We start from the raw sequence: 11,750 nt of genomic DNA on the forward strand, positions 1-11,750 counted from the left end.
TGGTCTCAATCTCCTGACCTCGTGATCCGCCCGTCTCAGCCTCCCAAAGTGCTGGGATTACAGGCTTGAGCCACCGCGCCCGGCAAGAGATAGAATATTGCTGAACAGCAAGTGCTGCTGTCTGATTCTTGCTCTGGAAGCTTCGTCTCAGAGGTGAACCCAGCCTTGTGAAGTGTGAGGTGTGAGGTGTGAGGTGCTGGTCTGCACCTAGTGGGGGATGTCTCCCAGTTAGGCTACTCAGAGGTCAGGGACCCACATGAGCAGGCAGTCTATCTGTTCTCAGATCTCAGCCTCCATGCTGGGAGAACCACTGCTCTCTTCAAAGCTGTCAGACAGGGGCATTTACCTCTGCCGAGGTTTCTGCTGCTTTTTGTTTAGCTATGCCCTGGCCCCAGAAGTGGAGTCTACAAAGGCAGGCAAGCCTCCTTGAGCTGTAGTGGGCTCCACCCAATTTGAGCTTCCTGGAGGCTTTGTTTATCTACTTAAGCCTCAGCACTGGTGGGCGCCCCTCCCCCAGCCTCGCTGCTGCCTTGCAGTTAGATCTCAGACTGCTGTGCTAGCAATGAGGGAGGCTCCATGGGAGTGGGACCCTCCAGGCCAGGTGTGGGATATAATCTCCTGGTGTGCCGTTTGCTAAGACCCTTGGTAAAGTGCAGCATTAGGGTGGGAGTTCCCCGATTTTCCAGGTATTGTGTGTCTCAGTTTCCTTTGGCTAGGAAAAGGAATTCCCTTCCCCCTTGTGCTTCCCAGGTGAGGCAATGCCTCACCCCGCTTCAGCTCTCACTGGTCGAGCTGCACCCACTGACCAGCACTGACTGTCTGACACATCCCAGTGAGATAAACCCGGTACCTCAGTTGAAAATGCAGAAATCACCCGTCTTCTGTGTCGCTCGCGCTAAGAGCTGGAGGCTACAGCTGTTCCTATTTGGCCATCTTCTGTTTTTAGAGTCTTACTCTGTCATCCAGGCTGGAGTGCAGTGGCACAATCTCAGCTCATTGCAACCTCCGCTTCCTGGGCTCCAGCGATTCTCATGCCTCAGCCTCCCTAGTAGCTGGAATTACAGGCATGCGCCACCATGCCCAGCTGATTTTTTTTGTATTTTTAGTAGAGACAGGGTTTCATCATGTTGTCCAGGCTGGTCTCAAACTCACGACCTCAGGTGATCCCCCACCTTGGCCCTCCAAAGTGCTGGGATTACAAGCATGAGCCACCACGCCAAGCCACAAGTTTTAACTAATCCTAAAATCTGCCAGTAAACCACGGTAACAAGTTTCCTAATTCTAACTGCAAAGCAATGTGTTAAAGTGTTACTTAATCCTGTTAGCCATATTTATGGTAAAACTCTATGCATGGTTTTACACCGTTTATGCTCATGTATTTCCTTCGTAAAATGTAAATAGGGCTAAACATTCAGTCCAGCATCATGTCTCACCATTGCATAAGAAAAAAAAAAAAAAAAGCCTTGCTGGCAAGGGGCAGGGGACGGGACACACACTCCAGAAACTGGGCCCAAATCTTCATTTCCTTCTACACTAATGAATTCAATGGCACTGGAACTTAGATCTCATGGCTTCCTGTGACTTTGGGGGTAAGTCAAATCTGTACTTTGTTACATATCTGAAACACACACCATAAGAAGGAATTGGATTTGGCTGATCACCCATAAATTTGAGTCCTACAGGCTGATTGACATTCAGAAGTGCTCTTGGCAAGCAGAAAACTCTCTGCAACTTTGAGTTTGGTGATTGAGCAATAGCTTCAGAATTCTGCTATGATAAATCACTTAAAAATCTTCTTTCTCTTATCTGCATACCTTAGACTATAAGCTAATCAGCGATTTTTTGTTATTTATTTCTGCACCTCAGTACCAGCAAACAAGTCTGGTGGGTGCTCGAAAGATATTTATTGAGAACTGATTTGAAAGTGAACAGATAGACAGCAGGCAGGCTACTGCTCCTGACGGTAACCATCCCTGTCAAAACAACACCTTCCTACTCTCCAGCAATCATCACCCCTTTTCCTTTTCTCACATCTTCCTTAGATTAGCAGGGGGGCCCTGCCTACAGAACAACCCCCAGCTGACTCTCCTTCTGTTTGGAAAACTGACATTTGTTTACAGATGATCCCAGATTACACCATGTTCCCCACTTTCCCAAAAATATCATGGTGTCAAAACTCGGCCTGAATATAGATAGTAAAATGAGCACTGATGTTCCGCCTAAAGGCCTTCCACAAGCTGCAGGAAGAATATTAATTATGTGTTCTATTTGTTTTCATAGCCTAGAGGGAAACCCAGCAACAGACACCGGCAGATCTTTAATCTCAATGCCATTTCCTGTCTGGGGGAGGGGGAAGCTGATGTTCTCTTCACTGACTTTCTCATTCAACTTCACCCATCCCCTTCAAGCTACTATGAGCCAGCAGAAAGTACTGAGGAATCTGAAACACGACAGGGAAGCCTTTTTCCCCAATGAGGAGTGGGATTAGTGTAATATAGAAACAAGACCTTCCGACAGTTCTAAAATGACTTGCTTTTCCATCTGTTCAGACACAGGATATTTCTCTTTTCATAACAGTTTGTTACAAAGACTATCAGAATATTTTGCTTATGTCAATTTCTGTTTTTCAGACTAAGTTTACCTATGGCCAAGATTTCATACATATATTGAATTTGTAGAATTTCAAAAACTCCATCACAGGTGCTAGATAAATAATAATGTTCTCAATTATCAAGGATCTTTTTATTTTTAGATCACTGACCTAAAGTTATATGTGTTAATGCCCAGTTCTTTCTGTAAACATATTAGGTGTTAATAGTCTTATGTTCCAATGAATGTTTATTTTGGCATTTATTTTTGGCATTTCCTGAAATTGATTTTACCACAAATTGAGATTTAGAAAGGAAAACATGTTTAAGGAAGGAAAAATATCTATCACCCAACCTAACAATCTTCTAAACTCTGAGAAAAATTGCTCATTTCCTAGAAAATTTGGAAATCATTTCTTAAACCAATTTTTAGACAATTTTTAGAGGCAAGACTTTCTAATTATAGTTTGCCAGCCCATAATCTTGGGCATGCAAAGCCTTACAAGTACTTTATTGACCTAGCTTTTCTTTTGTTTTTTGTTTTTTTTTATTGAGATGGAGTCTTGCTCTGTCACTCAGGCTGGAGTGCAGTGACACGATCTCGACTCTCTCTCTCCCGGATTCAAGCAATTCTCCTGTCTCCGCCTATGGAGCAGCTGGGATTACAGGCATGCGCTGCCACACTTGGCTAATTTTTATATTTTTGGTAGAGACGGGATTTCACCATGTTGGTCAGACTGGTCTCAAACTCCTGACCTCCTGTGTTTCACCCGCCTCGGCCTCCCAACATGCTGGGATTACAGGCCTGAGCCACTGCACCCAGCTGATCAAGTTTTTAAAACACACTCAGCATGAACTGTTCCCCCTATTATCGTTCCTTTAAAAGAACATTATAACAGCTTCAATGCATTAAGAAACAATAAAGATTACATAAGCTAGTCAATCAAAAAGTACAAATGGACTTTGCCAAATAGCAATGGGTGGCCTAGATTTTGAATGTACATAATTGATCTTACACAGATGTAAGCATGATTGCAGCCAGCTATGCTCAAGGGTGACCATATCCCTCTTCGGTGATTTCAGACCACACAGCGTCCTCACCCGTGGTGTCTCTTGTTATGAGGTGCTTAGCACCGTGGTGCCTTGTAGGTGGTGAATACAAACCATCACCACTGAAACAAAAAACAAAAAACACCACCACATTTCATAATACCCAGTGTCAGCTCTTTCACTTCCAATTATCCCTTCACTGCTTATCACCCCACAAGGGCAAGATTAGGATGTGGCAAGTGAGGCACATGCCTTGGGACAAAACTTGAGGATACCAAAAACTCAGTTACCAAGATAACATTTTAATGCATTTTTTAAAAATGAAATTTAATGCCAAAAAAACCTATGATGCATGAGATATTAAAATTTTAAATAACAAGATCCAACCTGCCTTTGCACAGTCTTGCTTCACTTGCTCGACCCTAATCTCAGCTCTGGTTCCAATAAAACTTTATTTATAAAAACAAGCAGCTAGTTTATGGGCCATGGTTAACCAGTTTGATTTTTTTCCCTTAAATGTTTGGTAGAATTCACCAGTAAAACCATTTAGGCCTGGTTCTTCTAGTTTTGAAAGGCTATTAATTGTTGCTTCAATATTGTAAATAGATTTAGGCCTATTCATGTTATCTATTTCTCCTTGTGTGAATTTTGTAATGTTGTATCTTTCAAGGGATTGGTCCATTTCATCTAGGTTATCAAAACTTCGAGCATAGGCCAGTTGCTGTGGCTCACGCCTGTAATCTAGCACTTTGGGAGGCCGAAGCAGGTGGGTGATATGAGATCAGGAGTTCGAGATCAGCCTGGCCAACATAGTGAAACCCCATCTCTACTAAAAATACAAAAATTCACCTGGCGTGGTGGCAGGCGCCTGTAATCCCAGCTACTCAGGAGGCTGAGGCAGGAGAATCTCTTGAACCCGGGAGGCAGAGGTTGCAGTGAGCCAAGATCGCACCATTGCACTCCAGCCAGCCTGGGGGACATGAGTGAAACTCCATCTCAACCAGGACAAACAAACAAACAAAAAATTTCAAGCATAGAGTTGTTCTTAATATTTCTTATTATTTTCATGCCCATGGGATCAGTAGTGATGTCCTCTTCTTTTTTTTGTGATATAAGTAACTTGTGCCTTTCCTTTTTTCTCTTAGACCAGTGAGAGGTTTGTCAATATTATTGATCTTTTCAAAGAATCAACTTTTGGTTTGGTTGATTGTCTTTATTGGTTTCCTGTTTTCAATTTCATTGATCTCTAATTTATATTATTGCTTTTTCTCTGCTTACTTTGGATTTATTTTCCTCATCTTTTTCTAGTTTCCTAAGGTAAACACTTATATTATTTACATTAGGTCTCTCTTCTCTCTTAATATATGCATTCAATGCTCTAAACTTCCCTCTAAACACTGCTCTTGCTGCATCCTACAAATTGTGGTAGGTGGTATTTTCATACACTTCTATGAGTTAGTCTGTTTAAAAATAAGGTAAACCAGAGCTGGGCATGGTGGCTCATGCCTACAAACCTAGTACTTTGGGAGGCTAAGGCAGCAGGATTGCTTGCCCCAGGAGTTCTGGATCAGCCTGGGCAACATGGTAAAATCCTGTCTCTACAAAAAATATAAAAATTAGCCAGGTGTGGTAGCACCCACCTGTAGTCCCAGCTACTCAGGAGGCTGAGGTGGGAAGATCACCTGAGCCCAGAAGGTCAAGACTACAGTGAGCCATAATTGCACCACTGCACTCCAGCCTGGGTGACAGAGTGAGACCCTTGTCTCCAAAAAGAAAAAAAAAAAGGTAAACCAGATATTATCATCTCCAAATACCTACCAATAAACAATTGTTTCTGGAGATTCTTTAAGATTTGAAAAGACAGAATGGGGATGAAAAGTAATGGACAAGTCGGAGAAACTGTCCTAAAATGACCTTCCTTGAACTAATTATTGTGAAGTGTGACACACATATCTTCTAATACATAGAGTATACGCCAAAGAGCACAGACCAAAAACAGCCACTGTTCTCACACCTCTGCACCTGGGCCTTCTTTTTAAAAAAATGATGTCTCACACCAAATGTTATGGTCTCAGTGTGCTAGAGCCAGCTTGCACCTGCCCTGGACAGTCAGTTGCTAACCTGATGGTAGCTTGAAATTGGCAATGGCCGGCCGGGGATGGTGGCTCACACCTGTAATCCCAGAACTTTCGGAGGCTGAGGTGGGCAAATCACAAGGTCAAGAGATTGAGGCCATCCTGACCAACATGGTGAAACCCCATCTCTACTAAAAATAAAAAGATTAGCTGGGCATGGTGGCGTGCGCCTGTAGTCCCAGCTATTCAGGAGGCTGAGGCAGGAAAATCACTTGAACCTGGGAGGCAGAGGTTGCAGTGAGCAGATATGGCGCCATTGCTCTCCAGCCTAGCGACAGAGTGAGACTCCGTCTAAAAGAAAAAAGAAAAAAAGAAATTGGCAATGGTAGGAGTATGTGGGAGTCTCTGCAAGAGAAAAATCAGCCCGTACTATAGGGCTTTGTTTTGCTTTTTCTGTTTGTTTCTTCCTTTGAGAACTGTCCTATTAGCATGCTAGTGCCAAATTACAACACTTACAAATTCCAATTCCTCTAGCCTTCTGAATTTACTGGATACGACTAAGAAACAAACTGTTGTATGTAAAAATTGGAGGACTGGGAACTTCCAAAAGTCACTATTACACCAGATGCCATGACTATATCAGATCATCTGAGGAAAGGAATTCTTTCAAGTAGCAATTTAAAATGTAGCTGGGCAATAGTCCAAAACAGATTTTCTAAGAACACTCAAGTTACATATTTTATAAACATGACAAAAATATTCTTCAACCAACTTTCATAGGGTTAAACTTAAATGATTCATCCAAATGTAAAAACTCAAAGGAACCAAAAATGGAAGTCACTCTTGGGTTATTATTTACTCTGTGGTGGTTGAGATCAAGATTTTCCTGGGAAATCAATATGGTTCACCCATATCAGAATAAGCAATTACCTGAGGCTTGGGGTTTGAAGAGCCTCGGTAATAAGTGAGGAGAAAAGGCCAGGAGAAAGAGAAAAAAAAATCCTATAAAGCTAAAAATAACTTTAGGATCATTATGTACTTATTTGTATATAAATGTGTATTCCTAATTATAATTTGAATAGACATCTGGTACTACAATCTAATTACTGCCACAAGGAAAGAAGAGAGATCAACGATTCTAAAACTAAAGTGACTACTTGTAATTACCTACAAATAAAACTTTTACAAAACAAGTTATCTCATTTAATTACTGTGGTATGTATTTTGCAAACACATGAATACGGGCACATACACACACACACACACAGAAACATACGTAAAAATATACCTGTGTGCATGTATTACTGGAAAGGGGTCCCGATCCAGACCCCATGATAGAGTTTTTGGCTCTCATGCAAGAAAGAATTTAGGGTGAGTTCGCAGTGCAAAGTGAAAGCATAAACTTCTTAAAGAATCTTCAGAAACAATTGTTTATTGGTAGGTATTTGGAGATGATAATATGTGGTTTACTTTTTATTTTTTTTTGAGACAAGGGTCTCACTCTGTCACCCAGGCTGGAGTGCAGTGGTGCAATTACAGCTCACCGTAGTAAAGGGATAAAAGAATAGCTACTCGAGAGACAGAGCAGACCCGAAGGCTGCTGGCTGCCCATTTTTATGGGTGGATTATTCATGCCTCCCCTTTTTAGACCATATAGGTTAACTTCCTGATGTTGCCATGGCATTTGTAAACTGTCAAGGCACTCGTGGGAGTGCAGTGAGGATAACCAGAGGTCACTCTTGTGGCCATCTTGGTTTTGGTGGGTTTTGGCCGGCTTTTTCACTGCAACCTGTTTTATCAGCAAGGTCTTTATGCCCTGTATCTTGTGCTGACCTCCTATCCCATCCTGCGACTTAGAATGCCTTAAGCGTCTGGGAATGCAGCCCAGTAGGTTTCAGCCTCATTCTACCCAGCTCCTATTTAAGATGAGTTGCTCTGGTTCACACGCCTCTGACACATGTCCTCAACTTTCTTCCATCTCTCTACTAAAATCATATAAAAAGCAATAGTGCAGGCAGCCCTCAGTATCTATGGGTTCTGCGTCCATGGATTCAACCAACTGCAGATCAAAAATATTTGGGAAAAAAATGTGTTTATACTGAACATCAACCAGCCTTTTTTGTCATTGTTCCACAAACAATACCATGTAATAACTACTAACATAGCATTTTTGTATTAGATATTATGGGTAATATAGAGATGATTTAAAGTATAGGAAAGAAGATGCATAGGTTATATGCAAACACTATGCCGTTTTTTATCAGGGACTTGAGCATCCACAGATTTTGGGATTCAAGGGAGGTCGTGGTGTTTCCGGGGGTCCTAGCTCCCAGAGCTGCCAAGATGGTGGCGAGTCGCTTCCAAAATTGCGGAGGGCCACTTCCAAGATGGTGGCAAGCCTCATGTCCTCTGACCTGGGGTTCTTGGCCTCATGGATTCCAAGGAATGGAATCCTGAGCCATGTGGTGAGTTTTATGCTTCTATTTGAACCCGTGGGTCATGGAAGCGAACTGTGGAACCCAGTGACTAGTGTTCAGCTCGATTAGGACGAACCCAGGCACTTAGCGGTATAGGAACAATGGCAAGCCTTTAGCCTGAGCGGGAGCGGCAATGGGTGCCTGGCTGGATCAGGAGCACAGTGGGTACCCTGCCGGATCTGGAGGGATGGAAATCAGCGGTGGGTCTGCGAGGCGGGTCTGCGAAAGCGGCAAACAGTAGTGGTGGACAGCAAGGGAAAGCTCAGCTTGAGCCATAACAAACACGGACCAGGAGAGTGCAGTTGCAAGATTTAATAGAGTGAGAGAGAGTGAAAACAGAGCTCCCACACAAAGGGAGGGGACCCAAAGGGGGTTGCTGTTGCCAGCTCCAATGCCTGGGTTAATATCCGTATCATTGTACCTCCCATTGTGTTCTCAGGCAATAGATGATTGGCTATTTCTTTACTTCCTGTTTTAGCCTAATTAGCATTTTAGTGAGCTCTCTTTCCTACCGCTTGGTCAAGTGTGAGCTAAGTTGCAAGACCCGTATTTAAAGGTGGAAGCGGTCACCTTCCCAGCTAGGCTTAGGGATTCTTAGTCGGCCTAGGAAATGCAGCTAGTCCTGTCTCTCACTGCAACCAGTCCCCACGGATAGTGAGGGACACCTGTACTGTTATTTGTGCAGCAATTATGTGAATCTATGAAGCAGCTTCACAAACACTATCTATTTTCTATCATTTGTCCATGTCAAAGGACAAAATTGCAACAAATTTAGTTAAATGATTGCATTAGTTTTTATTTCCGATTCATGAATTAAAGCATCTCCAAAAATTTAGAAAAGATGCTTGGATAAACTGAGCACAGGAGGTTGACTTTATTGGCAAAAAAGGGTTAACGTACACAGAAATAGGGAACAAAGCAAATTGGTAGTTTCAAAGTTACTTTCCTTATAAGATTTAAAATAGAGACTTCCTTGTCATGATGGCTAAAACTGGCCTATTTGAAGATTTGGCTATACTCTTTCCTGGTTTCTCAGAAGGTCAGGTAAACAAGTTAGTTTTGGTTTGATGACATGGAACTTTAGCATGAGTGACTCCATTTTGGTTTGATCTGTTGGGGCCTAGTGCAGGAGCTCAGGCCAAGTCAATGAACGCCTATAAGTTCTATTTTATATTAATAATGTAAGCATCATTAACATCCTAGTTTTACACATGAGGAAACAGCCTCTGAAAGACCAACTGATTTGCTCTAAGTTGCACTGTAGGTTAGCACATGAATCAGCATTGAAATACGATTTCTTAAACTGGAGTCCTTCATTTCCTCTTTATCACAAAACCCTTGCTCCATTTTGCCACTTCCTTTATGGCTGCCCTGAACAAATATTTTGACCAGATTCATCTGTAGTGTCATACAATGGGATTAGTCCTGGGCTGAGAATTTTCTTTCTCGCTTTCTTATAATCTCTATGTTATGCTGGGTATCAATCCAGAAGAGTTGAGGATTTCTCCTGCAGCTAAGAAATGCATCTGTATAGTCCTAAAACATGAGCGAGGAGAGAAGAGGGCCTTAGTAACTCACCCACACCTATTCTGAGCACAGGCCTCCTTGAACTTGGTTTTACCTAGTACAGAGAACAGCATAGTTAATGCTCAACTCGAAGTGCTTAAAAAGAGGGCTTCCACTACATCATGGGTTCCTTTTGGGTTCCCTTATACAGACATAGAGAAAACAACTTTTTCAGTCAAACGAGTTGCTAAAACTGAAGTCATTTGCGTTCCTGGTATGTCTAAATCTGCATCTATCTAGCTCATGTTATTTACTTCTACCAAAAAGAAAAATGGATTTCTCAGAAAATGAAAACTACCTGACTAATATCATTGAAAGGCTTTTAAGTCGTTCTGGTTAATTTTTTTTTTTTTTTCAACGTTTAAAGAGTTTTGTCTGGTTGTGATTACCGATGATTTTCATATGTATGAAATCTTTGTCAGTTTTCATACATATCTTTACCAGTTACTTCCTATGTATCTGACACTTCATGCAACGTGTATTGTTCAGATCATAAAATGCAGATCTGAATAAGGACTGTATCACTACCTATCTCAGAGTTTAAGAATTTATGACAAATTCTAAGAATGGGGAGGAGGGGAACTGTAGCTTTTTCTTCAAGTAGTTTGAATCAAGAACTGAATTGAGAAGGATGCTTTTGGGCTGGGCATGGTGGCTCATGCCTGTAATCCCAGTATTTTGGGAGGCCGAGGTGGGTGGATCATGAGGTTAGGAGATAGAGACCATCGTGGCCAACCTGTTGAAACGCCATCTCTACTAAAAACACAAAAAAATCAACCGGGTGTGGTGGCACACGCCTGTAGTCCCAGCTACTTGGGAAGCTGAGGCAGGAGAATCGCTTGAATCCGGAAGGCAGAGGTTGCAGTGAGCCAAGATCACACCACTGCACTCCGGCCTGGGTGCGACAGAGCGAGACTCCATCAGAAAAAAAGAAGAAGAGGAAGAGGAGGAGGAGGAGGAGGAGGAGGAGGAGGAAGAAGAAGAAGAAGAAGGAGAAGGAGAAGGAGAAGGAGAAGGAGAAGGAGAAGGAGAAGGAGAAGGAGAAGGAGAAGGAGAAGGAGAAGGAGAAGGAGAAGAAGAAGAAGAAGAAGAAGAAGAAGAAGAAGAAAAAGAAGAAAGAAAAAAGAAAGGTGCTTTTGGATTTCCAGATTCTCTGGATTTTTTAAGTGTACACACATAGCCAAGTATCCAGGTAAATATAGAGGAGAAAGGCTAAACAAGCTGAAAACATCCTGGATGAATCACTTGATTAGTGTCTAAATTGCCCAGATGCCCCTTTACTTTGCTTTAGGCGGAAAATCTGCTTGTTTTCACCAAAACTATTTGAAACAAAACAGGACATAAACCAGATGGACTCCCTCCAGGCATTTTATTAAGGTAGCACCTCAAGGTATGAGAGGTAGGCTCACAGTTCACTCTCCAACAGGGCAGTGAGGAAAGGCATTTTCCAAAATTAAGCTCTTATGAATTAAATATTCAGAACAGGTTCGCTGAGGAAGGAAAAATGGCATTATTGAACAGTTATTTTAATGAATCATAAAGCTTTCCCCCCTGTTCTAAAATGCTTCTTTAGCTGTATAGAATAAAATTAAAAATAGACTGGCCCTCACATTTAAATATAAATTTGCCATGCAAATTATTCCCTGCTTAACTACCCTTTACCAGCCAGGGGTGGAACAGGGGAGTTGGTTCAGCAGCCCAACACACTGCTGTAGTTGGTACAGGCTGGACTGTTACCTTAGGTTAGATAGCTAACCTAGGATTCCAAAGGGCCCTCGCTGATCCCTGAAGAGAGGGAGCTTGGTGTGGGTTATAGAGGGAAGAGGTCTGAGTTGAGTGCTCCTGACATATCCTATTAAAGATGAGCATTCCTTAAGAATCCACCTATCTTAGGAAAACCAATTAATTCCAGGAAGAAGAAGAAGAAAGAAGAAGAAGAAGAAGAAGAAGAAGAAGAAGGAGAAGGAGAAGGAGAAGGAGAAGGAGAAGGAGAA

The sequence above is a fragment of the Colobus angolensis genome, unplaced genomic scaffold (genome assembly GCF_000951035.1).
Source record: "Colobus angolensis palliatus isolate OR3802 unplaced genomic scaffold, Cang.pa_1.0 Scaffold233, whole genome shotgun sequence".
NCBI classification, from domain to species: domain Eukaryota; kingdom Metazoa; phylum Chordata; class Mammalia; order Primates; family Cercopithecidae; genus Colobus; species Colobus angolensis.